This window comes from Bos grunniens, chromosome 18 (genome assembly GCF_055505025.1).
Source record: "Bos grunniens cultivar Pamir isolate PY7600 chromosome 18, Bosgru_T2T1.0, whole genome shotgun sequence".
Taxonomy (NCBI): domain Eukaryota; kingdom Metazoa; phylum Chordata; class Mammalia; order Artiodactyla; family Bovidae; genus Bos; species Bos grunniens.
In genome coordinates, this window is record NC_141182.1 from 52,640,703 (window position 1) to 52,664,580 (window position 23,878).

The window sequence follows — 23,878 nt, forward strand, 5'->3', positions numbered from 1 at the left end:
CTAGCACAGGGAACTATATTCAATATCCTGCAATAAACTGTAAAGCAAAAGAACATGAAAGGTGTATATATATATAACTGAATTACTTTGCTGTAGAGCACAAATTAGTAACATGTTGCAAATCAACTATAGTTCCATAAAAACATTTTTTTTTTTTTTTAAAAAGAGCTCATTCTGTTTTCTTGCCAAGAGGTCTCCACTGTGTGGATGGCCCACATTTCGTTTCTCTGTTCATCTGGTGATGGGCATTTGGATGAGTTCCAGTTGAGGCTGTCATGAATAATGCATGAACAGACAGACACTGCTGTGGACATTCACGCCCAAGTCTCTGTGTGAAGGCTCTGTCTCAGGTTTGAACTGCATTTACGCTACGTGGGGGATGGTCATCCTCAGCGATTGAACTTGGTGGAGCCACTGGAGCTTTCGTATTTCTGCCCAGCGCAAGACTTCTCCAAGGGGCTGTCTTGGCTCCAGAGCTCCTCCCCAAGTGGCTAGGACTTTGTCAAGTCAGTACATGGTCTGTGTCCCTCTCTTCTCTCCTGTCACAGGTGTGTCTTCCTACCAAACCTCTTGCACTATTGACTTAGTCTTGATGTCAGCTTTGCAGAGCACCCAGCCCGAGGCACACATGGAATGTGCTCGGAACAGTACCTGGCATATTGTTTATCGTTGTGATCATAACGTGGAGGCAGGCACATGGGTTCTGGTGCTGGATGACTGGGTTCAGCTCCAGTGCCCCCTGAGGGGATAACAGCAGTGCCAGAGCCTGTCCCACTTGGGCCCAGCCATCCAGAACTTTCCAGTAAAAAATCCACCTGCAATGTAGGAGAATCGGGCTCCATCCCTGGGTCGGGAAGATCCCCTGGAGGAGGAAATGGCAACCCACTCCAGTATTCTTGCCTGGGAAAGCCCATGGATAGAGAAGCCTGGAGGCCTATAGTCCGTGGGGTCGCAGAGAGTTGGACACGACTGAGCATGCGCAAGTGCCAGGGCTCAGCTCTAAAGAGGGAGGGAGTGAGGAGAGCGGGTCAGCAACCCAGGCAGAGAAAATAGAGGAGAATATTCCATTCTTTTTGTTCTTTTTTTCTGACAGGGAAGTAGGATTTATTAGTGAGCATGTGCAAGGAGGGGACAGCGCCAAGGTTCTCGTGAGTGCTGCTGCTGCTAAGACGCTTCAGTCGTGTCCGACTCTGTGCGACCCATAGACGGCAGCCCACCAGGCTTCCCGTCCCTGGGATTCTCCAGGCAAGAACACTGGAGTGGGTTGCCATTTCCTTCTCCAATGCATTCAAGTGAAAAGTGAAAGTGAAGTCGCTCAGTCGTGTCGGACTCTAGTGACCCCATGGACTGCCGCCTACCAGGCTCTTCCGTCCATGGGATTTTCTAAGCAAAAGTACTGGAGTGGGGTGCCAGTGCAGGATCTGCTATTTATCCAGAGGGCCACGATTAGGGATGTATTTAACCCTTAGGGATGTATTTAACCCCTAGCCATCTCGGATGAGCCGCTTTTCTGCTACCATGTTTCCAAATTCATCCGCCTTAAACTTAGTAAATCCTCATGTCTTGGATCTTCTGGCAGCCAGGGCACTTGAACCTGGCCCTGTGGAGGGCATCCATCACATGCTCCTTGTTCTGCAGCTTGGCGCAGACAGACATTATGACTAGCCCGATGTGGACACCGGCCACTATGCTCTGGGGCTTTCCAAAGGCACTGCACCTACCTGTCTAGAGCCTAGATTGGGGACAGCAGGCCAGTCATGAGTGTCCACTGGAAAGGGCTGTCTCCAAGGTCCCTTAGGGCAACCGGCTGCGGACGAGGCTGAGGCGGCTGCTGTTTGCAGCCATTGCACAGCAGACCCACCCTTTTTTGTTCTGTCCTCAGCTTCCCAGTCTGAAGCCGCCTTGGGGAAGCAAGAATCTTGGTAACATTCTGAGCTGTCATGATGAAATGGTGCTGCATAATTTTATTACTGAACCAAGACAGCTCCTGGGACAAAAGGCAGTTTCAGGGCCTTTTATTACTGAAGAGGATCTGAAACATTTGCATTTTGCCTGATATTGTGTCCAAAGGGCATGGAGGAATTGTCCTTATAGTTGTCCACAGGAACAAGGAAGGGGAAAAAAAAAAAAAAACAGACATTGGGTCAGCTTGTGCCCCTGGAGTCCTGATACTCCACTTGGTAGACATGGCGATTCCACAATGGTCATTTCCTGCCTCTCCCTGAACACTCTGGGACAAAAGCCATTAGGTGGGACAGAGTTAGTAGGCAAGGGCTGGGGGAGGGCTGTCTGGCCCAGAGAAGGGAGTCAGAGTCTGCCCAGCGTGAAGGAGACATGGAGGCAGGGAGTAGGCATGGGAAAAGGCCACACATAACATGCAACAGGGTCCATTGAGTAAGCAAATGAATTCACGATTACAGGAGCGGGATTCTCACTGTCAAAGCGGCGAGGCTGAAACAGGAAGGGAGAAAGCCAGCACGACACTGGCTGTAGGCTGGAATTAGACATCAGTGTGAACCTGAGGTTCTCCATAAGTCATCAAGAGATTCAGGTAGACGTAAAAGTGTGTGTGCACTAAACGGTATTGAGCACACAGATATCGGCCTCTAAGTACCATTAACCACTATCAAGAACCAGGGATCTTTGTAGAATGGACTCATTTTGAGGGGACTGTGTGTGTATGTTAGTCGCTCAGTCATGTCTGACTCTTTGAGACCCCATGGACTATAGCATCTGTCCATGGAATTCTCCAGGCAAGAATACTGGAGTGCGTTAGCTATTCCATTCTCCAGGGGATCTTTCCAACCCAGGAATCGAACCTGGGTCTCCTGCATTGCAGGCAGATTCTTCACCATCTGAGCCACCAGGGAAAACCAGAGCAGCAAAAGTTCAAGGTGAGTCTGAGACATCTTGTTATGCTGGAAAGTAAAGACGTGCACGAGGAAGGATGGGGTCATGACGAGAGGATGCAGAAGTCACCTGACGTCCTCTGGCCTAAAAAGGGATAACTGGGACATCAAAATAAATCATAGTAACTTGTTTGATTCCTACAGCTGATGTAACCAAGTGCCATAGAGTGGCTCAAACAACAGAAACGAATTTGTTTCACAGGCCTGGAGTCCACAATCCAGGTGTTGGCAGGGCTGGCTCCTTCTGGGGCTCTGAGGGAACATCTGTCCCCTGTCTCTCTCTCAGCTTCCGATGGCTTGCTGGCAATCTTTGCTTTCTTTGGCTTGTAGAAGCATCACCCTGATCTCTGTTTTCATTTTCACAGGGCATTCTCCCCATAGGTCATTGTCCAAATTTCCCCTTTAAAAGGACACCAGTCATGTTGGAGTAGGGACCACCCTACTTCAGTCTGACCTTATCTTAACTAATGACCCTATTTTCAAATAAGGTCACATTCTGAAGTCCTGGGGAGTAAGGACTTCAATAGATTTTAAATTGGGGGGCGGGTACACAACTCAACCTGTAATACATGATAGCAGATTGTAATGTAAGGGATCAACAGGAAGCCACAGGTCCATATTGATATATAAATACTGATTTAAATAAATTAATTCACTCAAAAAGCCAATGTGTGATGAGGAACAAGAGATTTATATAGTATCAAAGCACCTCCCCACTAGTTACTTATTCATGACCAAGGGTAAAAGGAGAACCTGTAAAGAGGCCCCATCTCCAGATATAGTCACCTTAGGGTGAGGGCTTCAACATATGAATTTCATGGTCAGGGAGCAAGATTTGGTCCATAACAACTACTTTGCTCCCAAGGAGGGGGGCTGAGGGGATGTCATGCTATGGTTCTCAGAGGTCCCCAGCAGTCACCTGCTCATCAGTACCCCTAGGGTTGCCTCCCTTTCCTCCCATGTCCCCACCCTCTATAGGTGTTTCCGGGGATCCCGCAGCCAAATCAACCACATGCCCTTGAATCCTGGTCACAGGTGCTGCTTCTGGGGACTCCAAACTCACCCGGTGCCCCTACCTCCAGCTTTGAACCAGATCTCCAGCCTGGCATGGAGAGGAGCGGCCAGATGCCACCCTGGGTCAGGGGTGAGCACACCTGTGCAACTTCAGAATCCCAGTCTGGACGCCTGACTGGCACTGGCTGACAAGAGTCTCTTTCCTGGGGAATTTGGGACTGAGACCAAGAGATTCTGGCTCAGCCTCTCAAAGAGAAGTTACGAAATGGGAGCTGGGGACTCCCCTGGCGGTCCAGTGATTAAGACTCCATGCTTCCACTGCAGGGGGTATAGGTTCCATTCCTGGCTGGGCGATTAACATCCCATGGTTCGGCCAAATAAAATTAAATTAAATTTTAAAAATTAAAAAAAAAAAAAACAGAGCTGGAGGAAGCCTGCTTTCCCCATGCCATGACCTGAGAGACAGGGAAAGCAGAGCTGCAGGAAAGGAGGAGAAAGATGGACAGAGGAGCACAGAGGTGAGGTAGTGCGGGGCACTGATGATGCTCTGGCATTGTTTCTTTTTCCTATCTCTTCTGAGGCCTGGCTGAGCCCTCTCACAACACGTGCTGTGTCCTAGCATACCCTCCCTTCCTCCTTCCTATTTTCTTTAAGGCGTCCTGGGTTAGTGCCCCAGTTACTATTGATGCAAAACAAATTACCCCAACATCGAGCAGCTTGAAACAACCACGTTACTCTCTCTCCCAGTTTCTATGGGTCGGGAATGGAGGAAGGGCTCCATGGGGTGGTTCTGGTTTAGGACCCTTCACACAGGTGCAACTAGCCACGCCACTTCCCACAGGGGTGATATGACTGCTTCTTATTTAAGCCACTACCTTTGGGATTCCCTGGTGGCTCAGATGGTAAAGAATCTGCCCACAATGCGGGAGACCTGGGTTCGATCCCTGGGTTGGGAAGATCCCCTGGAAGAGGAAATGGCAACCCACTCCGGTATTCTAGCCTGGAGATCCCATGGACAGAGGAGCCTGGAGGACTACAGTCCATGGGGTCACAAAGAGTTGGACATACCTGAGTGACTAGGCTCACACACACACACACATCTTTGGGAAGCCTGGCATGCTGCAGTTCATGGGGCGCAGAGTCGGACAGGACTTGGCAACTGAACAACCAGCACCTTTGGGGGCAATTTGTTTACACAGCAATATATAATAAATACACCTAGAAAGCGGCAGAGCTGACATCTTGGACTGAGATCTAAGACTAGTGTTTTTCTCCCTAGAAAATATTGAAGCTCCAAGCCTGGGGAGGGCCAGGAGACTTTTGGGAGGCTGCAGGTGGTGATGGTTGAGGAAGGCGGCAGGTTTAATGACTTCCTGAAAGGGGAAGATGGAAGTTTTGTGAATTAACCTAAAGCAAGACAGACAAGGGAAGAGAACAGAGAAGATGGTCTAACTCTGGCCTGTTTCTTTGGGAAAGCTTTATTTGCCTTTAGTTTTACTGTAGTTGTCCGTTTCTTTGTAATTCTACCTCATTTTAAAAATTGTTCATTTATTTATTTTTGGCTGTGCTCGGTCTTCATTGCTGTGTGGGCTTTTTCTAGCTGCAGTGAGGTGAGCCGGGGCTACCCTCTAGTTGCAATGCACAGGCTTTTTCTCCTCTTGTTGTGGAGGACAGGCTCTAGGGCACTCAGGCTTCCACAGTTGCAGTCCTTGGGCTTAACAGTCGCAGTTCCTGGGCTCCAGAGCACAGGCTCAGTAGTTGTGGCTCACAGGCTTAGTTGCTCTGCAGCCTGTGGGACCTTCCTGGATCAGGGATTGAACCTGTGTCTCTTGCATTGGCAGGTTCTTTAACCTCTGAGCCCCCAGGGAAGCCCTCTACCTAATTTTTAATTAGGAATTAAATTTTACAAATTGATTTATTAACTAATTAGGAATTAGATTATCTAATTTCTAATTTTAATTAGGTAAGAACAGTACAACGAACATCTACATCCCTTTACATCAATTTCATAAATGATGAACATTTTCCACATCAGTTTTACCACACTCCAAAAATTTTCTCATGCATTTAGAAGAGAAGTATGCAGGACCTAAGCAGAGTTCAAACTCTCACAAAGGATGACGCCCACGTAAGCATGAGCTAGAGCCTGCCAGGGACAGATGCTGCCCTTGATTCCCCTCATCCCCCACCCACCCTCCTCCCCAAAAGCAACTATCGGCATGCTTCTCAAACCACATCACTGGGGCAGGTTTGAAATGAGATTGTTCTCATCATAATCCTTCTAGGGAGGATTAAAGATTCCTTGGAGAATCAGCAGAAAGCTCTCCAGGCCTCTCTTCTAGCTGAAAATGCAGGTAACACATACCAGTTGCCACTCAACTTGTAGAGATGGCCAGCCCTGAAGCTCACCCCAGAATGAACCTCCGGGAAAAGGCGAAAGCAGGCACAGCTGGCTCCCGGGGGCTCCTGGGAGACTCGGCTCAGGCCGTTCTGCAAGGATCAGCAAGAGAGTCCTGCCTGGCCTTCCTCTTCCTCCCCTGGGAATCTAGCTGCTTCCCTCTGCAAGTGACCAGAGGATGCCCTTTGGTACGGTTGCTGGCTGTGTCATCTGAGTCGGGGGGCAGATGAGAACAAGCTAGGGTGGGACTGGAGTCAGGGCTGACTGATGGGTTCGTGAGCACAGGTGGGACGTTTTAGAATGTAGATTTTACTTCTATTCAGGCATGGTGAGGCCAAGAGATCAAGACTCAACTGCCAATGGAAAGATAGGTAATGACTCATAGGTCCCAAGAGGAGGGGGATAAGTCAAGCCCTGAAAGGCCCCATGAGAGAACACTGAGGTTGCTCTCAGGCCTGGGTGGGGAGGTGGGTGAGAGCCTTTATTGTGGTTTATACGGGATGGAACCTCCCGCAGGGTTAAGTCAGCTTAAAATTGGCTTGTTTGAATCATTTCAGTGGGCCCTGAGGCGTTAAAGGGCTGTCCCTAGTTGATTGATGAAGGAAGGCGATACTGGGCCCAAACAGGAGCGTTCCAGAAAAAGAAAGCGGCTGGGGACAAGAGTTCTGGGTTGGTTTATTTGCATATGAAAGGCCTGCTAGCAGGCAAGCCTTTTGCTATCTTTAGGAATCAGCCAACTCTGTAGGTTGTCAAGGGTCACCAAGGCCCCAGATGCATCATAATACAGAAAACTTGTAAAACGCGGTTAAAACAATTCATGAGCCAAGAAATTTGTTAAACACTTTCTCTGCGTTAGCTCTTTCAGCCCTGGCAGCGAAATTATGAGGCGTGATCAAATTTATCTGATAAGGACACTGGGAAGGTTTCCCACAGTTTGACAACTCAAATTTATTCATGTTGCAGCAGAGGACTTCCGAATCCTCTGCGCTCTCTCCCCAAGCAGAAGACCTAGGGTTATATTAGATGTGGGGAAGGGTAATGTATGGGTGAAATTTAAATGATACTTTTTTTTTTTTTGCCATCCCAAGCAGCTTGTGGGATCTTAGTTCCCCAACCAGGGACTGAACCCATACCTTAAGCAGTGAGAGCGTGCAGTCCTAACCACTGGACCGCCAGGGAATTGCTGACTTGGTGTACTGACTGACAAAGAAAAGCAGGGCTGTGAGCAAGAGGATCAATAAGGCCTGGGCTGCGAAGAGAATTCAGCACCCCGTTTCCTTGGAAGCTATGAAATTAAGCTCAGTATGTAACACTGAGCCTGGAGACCCCTTATCTGAAGCTCTGAACCTGGGCTGGGGCTGGAGATTATGTCTCCAGGTCAGAGTTATTTAGACCCCTCAGGCAAAAATGGAATGTCCCATTCTCATTAGTTTGATTTCAAATGTCCAAGTCTCTGAGAGTCGATTTTAGAGAATGATGTTTCTCCACCTTTTGTCCTTGGAAGTTAATTAACAAAATCAATTTTACAGATTCATAGATAAATACTATTCAATACCCATTTCACAGATGAGGAAACTGAGGCTCAGCAATATAAGTCTCTTTTTCTAAGTCATGACTGAATCAGCAGCAAACCATACCTATCTGGCTCCAGAGCCTGGAGTCTAATACTTCCCAGACTGCAGTGTGGGCACCAAGAGGGGCGCACTCAGAACCCCCTCCTTCACCCACCCCAGGGCTTCTAATCCATCCCAGACTCCCAAGTGGAAAAAGCTAGACATAAATTTCTTAGTCTTGAGCATGTGTCAAAGTTGATTTCTCACCAACAGTGGGATTGCAGGAGGCAGGGAGTGGTGGGAGGCCAGGGTTGGGGGTGGGGGACCAGAAGATAGAGTGAGCCTGGTGGAGGTGGGCAGGGAGAGAGCAGAGCAGCCAGGCACAGTCTTATTTCCCCAGGATGTCAAAGCACCACATTCTCATTAGCGTAGCATTAGATGTGGGAGGACATCTTTAGGCAGAAGACGTTAATTGGAAATAATAAGCAATTTCTGAGAAGCGAAGCCAATCCACCTGAGGCCATGGAGTTGATCCCCTGCTGCTGCTGCTGCTGCTGCTGCTGCTGCTGCTAAGTCAATTCAGTCATGTCTGACTCTGTGCAACCCCATAGACAGCAGCCCACCAGGCTCCCCCGTCCCTGGGATTCTCCAAGCAAGAACACTGGAGTGGGTTGCCATTTCCTTCTCCAATGCATGAAAGTGAAAAGTGAAAGTGAAATCACTCAGTCATATCCAACTCTTATCGACCCCATAGACTGCAGCCTACCAGGCTCCTCCTTCCATGGGATTTTCCAGGCAAGAGTACTGGAGTGGGGTACCATTGCCTTCTCTGACTGATCCCCTGCTGCTGCTGCTGCTAAGTTGCTTCAGTCGTGTCCAACTCTGTGCGACCCCATAGATGGCAGCCCACCAGGCTCCCCTGTCCCTGGGATTCTCCAGGCAAGAACACTGGAGTGGGTTGCCGTTTCCTTCTCCAGCCCTAGCAGAAGCCAATCAGCAGCCAGCCACCAACAGTCCATCTCCAAAGGGTCAGGTGGGGGTCTGTCCGGCAAAGGGGCTCCACGAGCAGTGATCTGTACATTTCTCTAGTGAGTAAAGATGCAGAACACATGGTGGGCTTCAGTTTCAGTTTGGGGACAAAATGTTTTCTTTCTCAGAAGCAAGTAGGAGTGGGACGGTGTTTTGTTTGGGGCAAATTGAGCTTAGAGACTGAGACAGTCTTTGTCAAATATTTTATCTAACAGGCTCACTGTGAGAATTTTAATAATTTCAAAAGGCAGCAGCATACAAGATAATGTATGTATGTATGTAAGAAGTCAGTAAAGAAAGATGGCTCAGATGGTAAAGACTCTGCCTACAATGCAGGAGACTTGGATTCAATCCCTGGGTGGGGAAGATCCCCTGGAGAAGGGAATGGCAACCCACTCCAGTATTCTTGCCGGGGAAATCCCATGGACAGAGGAGCCTAGTGGGTTACTGACCGTGGGGTCACAAAAAGTCAGACATGACTGAATGACTAACACTTTCACTTTTCTGCACATCAGTGACAGATGAACTACACTATTGTTCCAGGCAAGGAAGATGAAAGAAATATAGTCCAAATTTGGTTGCTGCTGCTGCTGCTGCTGCTAAGTCGCTTTAGTCGTGTCTGACTCTGTGAGACCCCATAGACGGCAGCCCACCAGGCTCCCCCGTCCCTGGGATTCTCCAGGCAAGAACACTGGAGTGGGTTGCCATTTCCTTCTCCAATGCATGAAAGTGAAAAGTGAAGGTGAAGTGGCTCAGTCATGTCTGACTCTTAGCGACCCCATGGACTGCAGCCTACCAGGCTCCTCCGCCCATGGAATTTTCCAGGCAAGAATACTGGAGTGGGTTGCCACTGCCTTCTCCGAAGTTCAGTTGAGCTGTACCCTTAAACAAATTGGTTCTTGGGAAAGGCTGCTTAACCAACCATGAGATGATGTCCAGCTACCAACCAGGGAAAACAAAAGTCTTTTCATTGCTAGAGCACGTTGCTAGGGGAAAATGTTGGCATTGGCCGGCAGGATGATCTTTCTCTAGGCTGCTGATGGCTTTTTGCCCCTGAGAGGAAGAGAGTCACTTCTGCAGTGGCAAAAGCTAAAAACTCAAGGTCTTCAGAGAGTTATTTTTACTTTTTCTCTTTTTAAAATGTGGAGCACAGTTGATTAGTTTCAGGTGTACAGAAAAGTGAGTCAGTTATACATATCCACATAACGACTCTTTTTTAGATTTATTTCCCATATACTGCAAGGAAATCAAACCAGTAAATCCCAAAGGAAGTCAACCCTGAATATTCACTGGAAGGACTGATGCTGAAGCTGAAGCTCCAATACTTTGACCACCTGATGTGAAGAACCAACTCATTGAAAAAGACCCCGATGCTGGGAAAGATTGAAGGCAAAAGGAGAAGGGGGTGGTAGAGGATGAGATGGTTAGATACATCCTTAACGCAATGGACATGAATTTGAGCAAACTCTGGGAGATGCTGGAGGACAGAGGAGCCTGGGGTGCTGCAATCCACAGGGTATCAACAGAGTTGGACATAACTTAGCAACTGAACAACCACCACCTTATAGGCCATTAGAGACTATTGAGTAGAGTTCCCTGTGCTCTACACCAGGTTCTTATCAGTTTTTTATTTTATATATAGTGGTGTGTATACGTCAATCCCAGTCTCCCCACTTATCCCTCTCCTCTTCATCTCCTGGTAACCATAAATTTGTTTTCTACATCCATGACTCTACTTCTGTTTTGTAAGTTCATGTGTACCCCCTTCCCTTTTTTTCTTAGATTCCACAGAGAGATTTATTTAGATCAGCAAAAGGTAGTTTTGTCCAGACCGGACACTCTTGGATGGTCCTCGTAAATTCTGCGCATTTATACTCTAAACACCCGATGCCCACAGTTGCCTTTTCATCTGTTCTTATTGACAAGCCCCCAGTGGGGTCTCCGAGCAGCTGAGCTACTAGTGCTTATCAGCAACTCCAGATGTGGAAGATGACATCCTGACATCCGATTTCATTTTTACCTCAAAATAGTACCTTCATCCTTGAAAACAACTTCACTCTTAAAAACAACTTCATTTTTGCCATAAACAAGTGGATCTGAAATCATATCATAATCACTACAGAGCAGACAGACCGGCTGGACCCAGGGTCCGGCACTTCACCACTAGGCACCACATGCACCTGGGCTTCACACTCCAGCCTAGCAGCCTGCAGCTGCTGGCTGGGGAATCTGCCTGAAATAAGCCCCCGGCAGATGGTTTCCTAAAGATCCAACCCACTCTGCAGTTTACCTATAACTCACACCCTCTTGAAAGGGTTTTTTTCATTCTTTCGTATTTTCTAGGCTCTTTAAAAAACAATGTGATACTGAATTAACAGCACTGCCTATATCAATTTCCTGATTTTGACAAGGTGCTATTGTTATGTAAAATGGGAGCCTTGAGGGAAAGCTGGGTGTGATACAACAGAAACTAAATATTTGGTCTTTGACCCCAGTTCTTGGCACACAGTTCCTGAAATCTTCAAAGTGAGAGTGTTCACTGTAGGCAAATGACGTGATTGGTTATTAGGGGTCCCTAGAAAGCCGGGGGAAATATCAATAACCTCAGATATGCAGATGACACCACCCTTATGGCTGAAAGTGAAGAACTAAAGAGCCGCTTGATGAAAGTGAAAGAGGAGAGTGAAAAAGTTGGCTTAAAGCTCAACATCCAGAAAATGAAGATCATGGCATCCGATCCCATCACTTCATGGGAAATAGATGGGGAAACAGTGGAAACAGTGTCAGACTTTATTTTTGGGGGCTCCAAAATCACTGCAGATGGTGATTACAACCATGAAATTAAAAGATGCTTACTCCTTGGAAGGAAAGTTATGACCAACCTAGATAGCATATTCAAAAGCAGAGACATTACTTTGCCAACAAAGGTCCGTCTAGTCAAGGCTATGGTTTTTCCAGTGGTCATGTATGGATGTGAGAGTTGGACTGTGAAGAAGGCTGAGCGCCAAAGAATTGATGCTTTTGAACTGTGGTGTTGGAGAAGACTCTTGAGAGTCCCTTGGACTGCAAGGAGATCCAATCAGTCCATCCTAAAGGAGATTGGTCGTGGGTGTTTTTTGAAGTACTGATGCTAAAGCTGAAACTCCAGTACTTTGGCCACCTCATGCGAAGGGTTGACTCATTGGAAAAGACTCTGATGCTGGGAGGGATTGGGGGCAGGAGGAGAAGGGGATGCCAGAGGATGAGATGGCTGGATGGCATCACCGACTCGATGGATGTGAATTTGAGTGAACTCCGGGAGTTGGTGATGGCAGGGAGGCCTGGCATGCTGCAATTCATGGGGTCACAAAAAGTTGGACACGACTGAGCAACTGAACTGAACTGAGAAAGCATCAGGATAGGGGCTGGTCACCAGAAAGACCAAGGCACGATTAGAGGGGTCAAACTTTCTAACCCTAACCCTAAACTAACCCTAACCCTCATCCCACCTTGGACCTCTGGGGAAGGGACAGGGGTTAGAGGTTGAATGAATCACCAGTGGCCAATGGTGTAATCAATCATGCCTGTGTGATGAAACTTGCATAAAAACCCTAAGTGACAGGATTCAGACAGCTTCTGGGTTGGAGAAGACATCAAGTTTCTAGGAGGGTGGTGCTCCCAGAGAGGGTATGGAAGTTCTGCACACACATTCCCCATACCTAGCCTTATGCATCTCTTCTATTTGGCTGTTTCTGAGTTGCATCCTTTATAAAAAAAAAAAAAAGAGGGACATCCCTGGCAGTTCAGTGGTAAGGCTCTATGCTTCCACTGCAGGGGGCTTGGGTTCCATCTCTGGTCAGGGAACAAAGATCCCACATGCCCCGAGGTTCAGCCATAAAATACTAATAATAAACCACAAAATGCAAGTTAAGTGCTCCCTGAGTTTTACAAGCTGTTCTGGCAAATGACTGAACCTGAAAGGGAGGGGGCTGTGGAAACCCCCAACCTTGTAGCCAAGTCTGAGTGAAGTTCAGCTAACTTGGGGACCCAATGCTTGTTACTGGCATCTGAAGTGAGGGCAATCTTTTGGGCTGAGCCCCTAACCTGTGGAGTCTGACTGACTCTGGGCAGCTGTTGTCATACTGAACTGCAGGACCCTAGCTGGTGTTATGGAGAAGGAAATGGCAACCCACTCCAGCGTTCTTGCCTGGAGAATCCCAGGGACGGCGGAGCCTGGTGGGCTTCCATCTATGGGGTCACACTGAAGCAATTAGCAGTAGCAGCAGCAGCAGCTGGTGTTAGAAACTCAGAGACAGTATGAGAAAAGAAAACCACACATTTAATATCAGTAGTATTGTGAGTAAAAACATCTCAGTAAGTGAAGAGTGCACACAGGAACGCTTGCTCCTATTTCTGCAACTTCTTTTGAATTAAACTATTTCAAAATGAAATGTTATAATTTTCTTTTAAAAGAAGTGAAGGGCACTTGGATTTAATTTTTCACTGACAATAAACTTTTTTCAAATTTGGAGCTTTTTGCAAAGGACAGCATTATGTTACACACCTCTCTATTTTATCTACCTTGGCAAGACTTTGTGGACTTTTGAAGCAATTCGCCTAACCACCTTTCCTTTCTAAAATAAAATTTAAATTTAGCTTTCATTGTCCATTAAATGTAACATAAAATTTCACAACACTCAGATGCAAATACATTCCAGAGGGGTTGAATATAAGGTAAGCCACTCATTCAGAGAAGTCACCCAAGATTTAGAAGCAGGAGTTCAGAACCTAGAACCTGCCTCCTTTGGGTAAGTGGGGGTGTTGTCTGCAGACCAGCTCTACCTAAACCTGGATAATGAAAGTAAACATTTATTGAGTGCGTACTGTGTGCCAGGCACAGTTTTAAGAGCCTTATTGGATTAACTCACTTAATCTTTACGTCAACCCTGTGCTATTTAGTCACTAAGTTGTGTCTGACTCTTTTTCGACCCCATGGACTGTAACCTGCCAGGTTCCTCTGTCCATGGGATTTTCCAGGCAAGAATACTGGAGTGGGCTGCCATTTCTTTCTCCAGGGGATCTTCCTGAGCCAGGGATTGAACCGGAATCTCCTGCATTGGTAGGCAGATTCTTTACCACTGAGCTACCAGCGAAATGTCAACTCTAGGAAGAAGGTATTAGTAGTTTTACAAGATCACACAGCCAATGTGTGACAAGACTGAAATCTGAACCCCGGCCATCCAGCACGAGGTCTTCACCGCCCTGCTACAGAAGCAGGCTGAGGCATGAGCCTGGCTTCAGACTGGTCACGTGTGGTCCCTTCCAAGTCCCTCACCAGACTTCACTGCATCCCTGTTTGCCTGGTGTCCCTGGAAACAGACTCTGAGACAGGAAGCTGTATGTGAGAGGTCTGCCGGGAGAATGTTTTCAGGTCCAGCCTTGTGAGGTGGTGAGGAAGGCAGGGTTGGGTGGAGAGAGAAGCTGATCTACTGTGGGAAAAAAAGGGAGGCCTCGGATCACTCTGAGGCTCCACAGGGAGCTCAAGTTGAGACCAAAGAGTTACTGTGGGTTGAGCTGTTTTCCCACCAAGAAGATGAAGTTCCAGATTCCCAGGACCTGGAGTGAGTGTGAACTTATTTGGAAACAGGGTCTTTGCACTCATCAAGCTGTGGTCATTAGGGTGGGCCCTCATCCATTAGGACTGTGTCCTTATAAAAGGAGGAGCATCCAGATGGAGGGAGCAGACTGGGCGGAGGACAGCAGTCTACCCTGAGTCAAAGCATGACTGGGCATGGTGCGGTAACAAACAGCCAGGAGATGGGGTGGCCAAAGGAGAATAAGTGTGGTGGGGAGGGGTGGTGAGAGATGAGGGCAGAAAGCTAACTGTGAAGGTGGGGTGAATGTGTCGGTGAGGTGAGGACTTGATATTTACTCTGCTTGAGAGGGAGCAGAACAAAGACACAACTTCGGTTTTAATGGAATCCCTGTGGCTATATGAGGGGGAAAGATGGCGGGGGCAAGAGGGCAATTCAGGGAGATGGGGGAGACTGTGATGACCCAGACCATGGGGGACAGGGCCCAGACCAGGATATTTCTAGTTTCATGAAACTGGAACGACCCAGGTGTCCATCAGTAGAGGAGTGGATAAACAAATGATGCAAACTCCATACAATGGACTGCTATGCAGCCATAAAAAGGAAAAAGCTATTGATAACCCAGTAACATGGATAAATCTCCAAATTGTCATGCTGAGTAAAAGAAGTCAGGCGGAAGCAGAGTATCTGCTGTGTGATTCCACTTACATAAAAGATGAGAAAATAGTGACAGAAAGCTGACCAGTGGATTCCTGGGGTGTCAGGGGTGGGGGGACCCACAGGGAAAGCAATGGGAGATTCAGGAGATATTCTGGAGGTAGAGTTAAGAGGATTTGATGACCTACTGGATCAAGTAGTATGAGACAGAGGGGTGCTGGGGATGACTGCGAGGTGTGGGAGGGCTGAGCATGGATGTACTCGGAACAGGGCAGAGTGCAGGTGACAACGCTGAGTTCCCATATGGGGCTTGAGGGGCCTGTGGGTCCTATGTGGCAACTTACAGGAAACAGGTGAAAAGATTGTTCTGGTTCTCAGAAGGGAGGTGGACAACAGAAGAAGATTTTTGGGAAACATGGAATCGGGGCCATGATGTGTGCTAGTAAACTAGTCCTCTGAAAGAAGAGTAAAAGCCCTGATTTGTTCTGCTTGTCGGTTTCTGTGGAGTGCATATTGCCACCAATTTCAAGCTACTAATGGCTTCACAAGGAGCTGGCATTCCTGAATATTTAACAGCTCAACCAATCTGGTAGGGGTTGGCTCCAGCAGCCATTATGAAGGGGTGGAGACAGTAACTATCCTGAGAATGAACATCTAGCAAGCACTAATTCTGCCCCAGCTGTAACGCATCCTGTCTCCTTCAGTTTTCACAATGTGCTTTCCTCTCAGAGGAGGAAATGGAGACACAGAGGGGGGCTTTGCTCAAAGCCTCAGCCACCAAATGCAAGTGGAAAAACTGGGATTAAGACTCAGCAGACAGAGGCAGCACTGCATGTATTTTGTTTTGCTTTGCTTTTTGATTTATAATGTGTTAGTTTTTGCTGTACAGCAAAAGTGAGTCAGTTATACGTATACATATATTCACTCTTTTTTGATTCTTTTTCCACAAGGTCATTACAGAATAGAGTTCCCTGTGCTATAGAGTAGGTCCATATTATCCATTTTATATATAGTGGTGTGTATATATCAATCCCAATCTCCCAATTCATCCCTCCCCTCTTACCCCCCTGGTAACTATAAGATTGCTTTTTACATTGGTGACTCTATTTCTGTTTTGTAAATAAGTTCATTTGTATCACTGTTTAAGATTCCATATATAAGTGATATCATACGCTATTTGCCTTTGACATCACTCAGGAGGACAATCTCTGATCCACCCATGTCGCTGCAAATGGCATTGTTTCATTCCTTTTTTGTGGCTGAGTAACAGTCCATTGTATATATGTACCACATTTTCTTTATCCATTCCTCTGTCGGTAGACACTCAGGTTGCTTCCATGTCCTGGCTGTTGTAAATAGTGCTTCAGTGAACCTTGGGGTGCATGTATCTTTTTGAATTAGAGTTTTCATCTTCCCCAGATATATGTCCAAGAGTGAGACCGCTGGATCGCATGACAGCTCTATTTTTAGTTAGGGAAACTTCGTATTGTTCTCCATAATGGTTGCACCTATTTATATTTCCACCAACAGGGTAGGAGGGCTCCCTCTTCTCCACACGCTCTCCAGCATTTACCGTTTGTAGGATTTTTTGATGATGGCCATTCCCATGTAGGGTGACACCTTGAAGTTTTGATTTGTGTTTCTCTAATAGAGATGTTAAGGATCTTGTCATGTTCCCGTTGGCCATCTGTATATATTCTTTGAGAAACGTATCTTTAGATCTTGCACCCATTTCTTGATGGGGGTTTGTTTTTTATATGGAGCTGCATGAGCTGTTTGTATATTTTGGAGATTAATCCCTTGTTGGTCTGTTTGCAAATATTTTTTCCCATTCCGGGGGTTGTCTTTTTGTTTATGGTTTCCTTTCCTATACAAATGTTTTAAAGTTTAATTAGGCCCCATTTGTTTATTTTTGTTTTCATTTTCATTACTCTAGGAGGTGGATCCAAAAAGATCTTGCTGTAGTGTTCTACCTATGTTTTCCTCTGAGAGTTTTATTGTGTCCTGCCTGACACTGAGATCTTTAATCCATTGTGAATTTATTTTTGTGTATAGTGTTAAGCTGCATAAGTGTTGATACTTTGGTTGCTATGACCCAGAAGTTTCTTGAACTGAGCCACTCATCACCCAGCAGGCACTATCCTAGGACTGTTACTTCTAACAAACCTAGGAGGTAGATTCCATTATAATTCCATTTTAGATAGAGAAACTGTGGGTAGAAGGAACAATAGCTTGTCTGATGGCTCATGGCTGGCTGATGATGAAGGCAGGACTTGTACCCAGGCTGGCTCCACGATTATGCCCTCAACCTCTGGGTTATGCCACCCACAGGCCAGGCTGCATTCCCCACCCTTAATTCAGATCACTGAATCTTACTGAGAAGCTGAGCTCAGAGGTTTCAGCAACAAGCAATTTTATCCCACTCTTAGTCCAGTCCATATTATGTCACCAACATTTCCTCCCATTGTTCAGTTTGTCTAAGAAGACCAGATTTTAGTGACTCAGGGATTGTTCTAGTTGGCACAATCAAGACAAGGGACACCTGACTAAAAGGAGTGGGGAGGTTGGGGAGACAGATCCTAGCGGTTGCAGCGGGCATGGCTTGGGAGGCTGTGAGGTAGGGAAGCTCAGATGCTGCCCATGATCAGAGCCTCAGGTCAGCACCCCTCCAGTACGCCACTGTGCTCACTCAGGATTCCCAGCCAGGGGAGCCTGAGAGAATCTGTTTCCCTTTGGGTGGCCAAAAATGCAAGAGAGCTTAGGGGCTAGGAGCAGTTATGTTCTTGCCTCTGGGGAAAAAGTCAAGCTGTAAGAAGAGAGAAGAATGAATGCAAGGTACAGAGGGAGGCAGATATGAAAGGGAGAACAAAAGTCCCTGCAGAGGTTTGAGCTTCCGGTCTGGGTGTCCTTGAAACACAGCCCACTCTTATCTTGGAATTCCCCTACAACAAGTTTTCCTTTTTCCTTCCAGTGGGATTCCTGTCAAGCAGCCCCAAAAGAATTTCAAGAGATACACTTGACTTGACAGGATGTATCCTGACTTTCTTCTCCATGAGAGAGTATTTTTGTCAAGACTAGGTTCAACTGCACATAATAGAAAAACCCAAAATCATATAACCTAAACAAGCTGGAAGCTTAATTTGTTTTTACAGAGTCTAGAGGTAGGGCATTCAGGGCTAATGTGGCAGCTTCATAGTCATTAGTACCCAGCCTCCTTCAATATTATTGCTCTGGCATCTTCAGTATATAACTTGTGATCCAAGATGGTTGCTGGAGCTCCGGCCATCATATCCACATTCCAGTCAGTAGTATAAAGGACAAAGGACTTAGAAAAATTCTTTAAGACCAACCCCGAGAAGGCCCACACAATGCTTCTACTGGCACCTATTGGCCAAAATGTCATCACCTGGCCACACTTAGGGAAACATAGACAATCTAGTTTTTGCTGGTTTAATGTGTCCATTTAAAAATCAAGGTTTGTATTACTAAGGGAGAAAGGGGCAGGGATATCAGAGGACTCTCTTCCAGAATCTTACCCTTCAGCAGAGATAGAAGGGAATCCTGAAGCTTCCACCAAGATCCTCTAAACTGAGAGGTTTCCTCACAGGCCTTCAGAGAATTGATTGCACAAAACCCAAACTATTCACAGTGGGCCCGTGGATGTAGCTCACCAGGGGACAGGTGGTGACCTGGGAAGCAGACACAAGCCAAAGAGCTGTCGATCTTCTGCTAGAGCCTAGTTCCATCCCTTCTTATCAACAGAGAAAACCATCCCAGCCCCACCCAGGGCAAGATTCCCTGCTGCCCAGCTGGGAGCTGACACTAATCAAGAATCCAGACTTCCCATGAGGCAACAACAATGAATGCGTACCTGTGACTCCCAAGAGCTGTAAATGGGGAGGGGCTTTGTTCTCTTGCCACCCCCAGAGATAGAAGACCCCCACTACCCCCAGTTCTCCCCTGGCCTACTGTCTGGACCATCCTACCAATGTCCCCTTTTAAAATACACACCTCCACCAACAGGAGGTGCCATTCACAAAGCATATCCAACAGAGTTATGCAAAGCAGTGGCATCCTGGTCCACATCCCAGTGGGGTGGAAAGGGAGCAGAAGAACTAGGTTGAGGGGGTCTATAAATTTTTTATGGCATACAAGTATTACAGTCATACTCATAATACAGTACTGGGAACCTTGTCGCTTTTTTTTTTAAATCACTTATCTAAGTAAGTGTAGGAGGACACACAGTTTCTTCAATTATGAGGGGGAGGGAGAAAGATATACTGGAATTTAATTCTTTGAAAGCAAAGTCATAAAAACACTAAGAAAGCTAACATGTTAATTTTATATTAAATGTATAAATATATTCAGCTTATGCCTATGTAAGGATAGGCACCTCAAAACAAGGCTTGCACATGATGTTCTACACATATATTCTTGTGTATTTTTTGAAAAAAAATCTGCGTGTAAGTGGACCCATGCAGCTCAAAACCGTGTCATTCAAGGGTTAACTGTACTCAGCAGTAAAAAGGAATGAAGTACTGGGACAAGCAACCATGTGGCTGAATTTCAAAAACATGCTGAGTTAAAAGACTGCTTCAGAATGGACTCAAAAGAAGGCATTCAGTGTAATTCCTCTGATAAGAAATGCTGAGAGAGACAAACCTAATTTTTTTTCCCTAAAAAAAGGCCAATCAATGGTTGCCTGGGATGGGGGCATTAACTGCAAAGAGGCACAAAGGAATCTTTTGGAGTCACAAAAATGTTTTGTATCTTGACTGTAGTGGCGGCTGTGCGTGCGTGCTAAGTCGCTTCAGTCATGTCTGACTCTTTGTGACCCTATGGACAGTAGCTCGCCAGGCTCCTCTGTCCAAGGGATTCTCCAGGCAAGAATATTGGAGGGGGCTGCCATGCCCTCTTCCAGGGGATCTTCCCAACTTAGGGATCAAACCTGTGTTTCTTATGCCTCCTGCATTGGCAGACAGGTTCTTTACCACCAGCACCACCAGGGAAGCCCAGGGGTGGTTACATGGATTAAATACATCAAATGTGCACTTGGAAAACAATCAAATATAGTTGATTTACAATGTTTTGTTAGTTTCAAGTGTAGAGCAAAATGATTTGAACCTGCACAGGTTTTCAAAATCCCCCATGATCTGGTCCTAACATGCTTATTCACAGTTAGCAGCTATCAGTCTCACATAAACCATCTATTCAAAAATCTGGCTTCCTTACCATCATCTTGACTTTCATATCTGTCATTTTGCTTTTTTTTTTTAACTTGACCTGATACGTCTTTCCCTAAAACTTCAAAGTTTGGTACATGGCTTGTCCTCTACAAACCTTCCCTGGCAGTTCCAGTTTATACTGACCTCTTTACAAACTCAATTGTTCCCACATTCGAATCAGGTATGGAGCTTCTGCCCACCCCTGTGAGATACTGACTTAGTGGCTCTCATATGGAGCCTGAGGATCTGTATGTTCACAGAGCTGTACTAATGATTCTGATATATACACAGGAATGCAAAGTACCTCCTGGCATGTAATATGCCTCCTGTACCAATCATTAACCATGTGTTCAATATTGCCTCCATTGCCTGGGGGCCCTGGGGATACACACACATAGCAGCATCCTTATGTTCAGGTAGCACAGAGTGTACTGTGGCATTCCCTCAAATAAATGTGATGAAGGAGGTATGGATCCAGTGCTTTGGGAGCAGAATGGTAAATGGTTACCAAAGGGACCATGGAGGAACTTGAGGTGGCCCTTGAAGAAGAGTTGGATTTTGTTGTTTAGTCTCTAAGCCATGTTTGACTCTGCAAACCCATGGTCTGTAGCCCACTGGGCCCCATTGTCCATAGGATATCCCAGGCAAGAATACTGCAGAGGATTGTCATTTCCTTCTCCAGGGGATCTTTCTGATCCAGAGATCCAACCCATGTTTTCTGCATTGGCAGGGGGATTCTTTACTACTGAGCCACCAGGGAAGCCCAGTTGGATTTTCAGTTCAGTTCAGTTCAGTCACTCAGTCGTGTCCGACTCTTTTCGACCCCATGAATCGCAGCATGCCAGGCCTCCCTGTCCATCACCAACTCCCAGAGTTCACTCAGACTCACGTCCATCGAGTCAGTGATGCCATCCAGCCATCTCATCCTCTGTCATCCCCTTCTCCTCCTGCCCTTAATCCCTCCCACCATCAGAGTCTTTTCCAATGAGTCAACTCTTCGCATGAGGTGGCCAAAGTACTGGAGTTTCAGCTTCAGCATCATTCCCTCCAAAGAAACCCCAGGGCTGATCTCCTTCAGAATGGACTGGTTAGATCTCCTTGCAGTCCAAGGGACTCTCAAGAGTCTTCTCCAACACCACAGTTCAAAAGCATCAATTCTTTGGCGCTCAGCCTTCTTCACAGTCCAACTCTCACATCCATACATGACCACAGGAAAAACCATAGCCTTGACTAGACGAACCTTTGTTGGCAAAGTAATGTCTCTGCTTTTGAATATGCTATCTAGGTTGGTCATAACTTTCCTTCCAAGGAGTAAGCGTCTTTTAATTTCATGGCTGCAGTCACTATCTGCAGTGATTTTGGAGCCCCAAAAAATAAAGTCTGATACTGTTTCCCCATCTATTTGCCATGAAGTGATGGGACCGGATGCCATGATCTTCGTTTTCTGAATGTTGAGCTTTAAGCCAACTTTTTCACTCTCCACTTTCACCTTCATCAAAAGGCTTTTTAGTTCCTCTTCACTTTCTGCCATAAGGGTGTTATCATCTGCATACCTGAGATTATTGATATTTCTCCCGGCAATCTTGATTCCAGCTTGTGTTTCTTCCAGCCCAGGGTTTCTCATGATGTACTCTGCATATAAGTTAAATAAGCAGGAGGAGGCAATGGCACCCCACTCCAGTACTCTTGCCTGGAAAATCCCATGGATGGAGGAGCCTGGTGGGCTGCAGTTCATGGGGTCGCTAAGAGTCGGACACGATTGAGCGACTTCACTTTCACTTTTCACTTTCATGCATTGGAGAAAGAAATGGCAACCCATTCCAGTGTTCTTGCCTGGAGAATCCCAGGGACGGGGGAGCCTGGTGGGCTGCCATCTATGGGGTCGCACAGAGTCAGACATGACTGAAGCGACTTAGCAGCAGCAGCAGCAGCAAGCAGGGTGACAATATACAGCCTTGATGTACTCCTTTTCCTATTTGGAACCAGTCTGTTGTTCCATGTCCAGTTCCAACTGTTGCTTCCTGACCTGCATACAGATTTCTCAGGTCAGGTGGTCTGGTATTCCCATTTCTTTCAGAATTTTCCACAGTTTATTGTGATCCACACAGTCAAAGGCTTTGGCATAGTCAATAAAGCAGAAATAGATGTTTTTCTGGAACTCTCTTGCTTTTTCCATGATCCAGCAGATGTTGGCAATTTGATTTCTGGTTTCTCTGCCTTTTCTAAAACCAGCTTGAACATCAGGAAGTTCACGGTTCATGTATTGCTGGATTTTATCCACTCTCAAATAATAGGGCTATTTTAGCTGTGGCCACATACAGAGTATACACCTCCAAATACTCTGGTGGAGACTATATGAAGGAAATGACAGAGTCAGAATGGAAATGCTGGTAGAGATTAGAACATGAAGAACATCAAATATCACACTAAGAATGTCACTGTTTCCGTCTGGAGAACTGAAAATAATTTAAGAAAGAAACATCCAACTTAGTTGTTGTTATTGTTTTCCAGCACAGATTCACATGATAGTAATCTCTTTGAGTATGGTTCTATTCTATTCACTTCTATTAAAACTGTGTCAAAACATTAAAAAAATTTTTTTTGAAAAGGGACCTCCCCAGTGGTCCAGTGGTTAAGACACTGTGCTTTCAATTCAGGGGCATGGGTTAGATCTCTGGTTGGGGAGCTGAGATCCCATATGCCTCGCTGCACAGTCAGAAACTAAAAAAAAAAGAAAAAGAAATAATAAAAATTTTTACAAATTATAAAAAGGTTTATGACAATCGATTTTGTGTAAGAAATACCAAGTCAGAGTCTCTCTAAATGTATAAGAATACTACATTCTCATCTAGTTTTTCTTTCACTAATAATTCACAATACCCAAGTTTCAAGTTATAATTTTCAATGATTCTTAAAACGATATATCTTAACTACATCTAGCTTCAGTTACAATTACTAACAAATCCAAATGCACCAGAAGATGATCACCTGAAACCAATTTTACGTACATGGTAGCAAACAGGTGAAAATAAGTATCCTGTCTGCTTTTTGTTATTATTTACAATTTTTGCCCACAGCCCTTCGCCTGCCACACCCTGCAGCATGCAGGACCTTATTTCCCTGGCTGCTAAGTTGCTTCAGTCGTGTCCGACTCTGTGCAACCCCATAGACGGCAGCCCACCAGGCTCCCCTGTCCCTGGGATTCTCCAGGCAAGAACACGAGTGGGTTGCCATTTCCTTCTCCAATGCGTGAAAGTGAAAAGTGAAAGTGCAGTCACTCAGTCATGTCCGACTCTTAGCGACCCCATAGACAGCAGCCCACCAGACTCCTCCATCCATGGGATTTTCCAGCCAAGAGTACTGGTGCCATTGCCTTCTCCTGACCAGGGATCAAAAACCATGCCCCCTGCAGTGGTAGGTGGGGTTTTAACCACTGGACTACCAGGGAAGTCTTTGTCTTTCTGCTTTTTAAGGTAACTCCTAGAAATTTTAAAAATATATATCTATGGCATGCAATGTA

General features: G+C 46.2%; 1 protein-coding gene and 1 pseudogene across 8 annotated transcripts in view; both read right to left on the reverse strand.

Moving 5' to 3' along the window:
• CEACAM20 (CEA cell adhesion molecule 20) overlaps positions 1 to 23,878 on the reverse strand; it is a 103,036-nt gene that overhangs the window by 65,504 nt on the left and 13,654 nt on the right. The window lies entirely within an intron of this gene.
• Positions 1,777 to 1,897, reverse strand: LOC147354011 (small nucleolar RNA SNORA70; annotated as a pseudogene).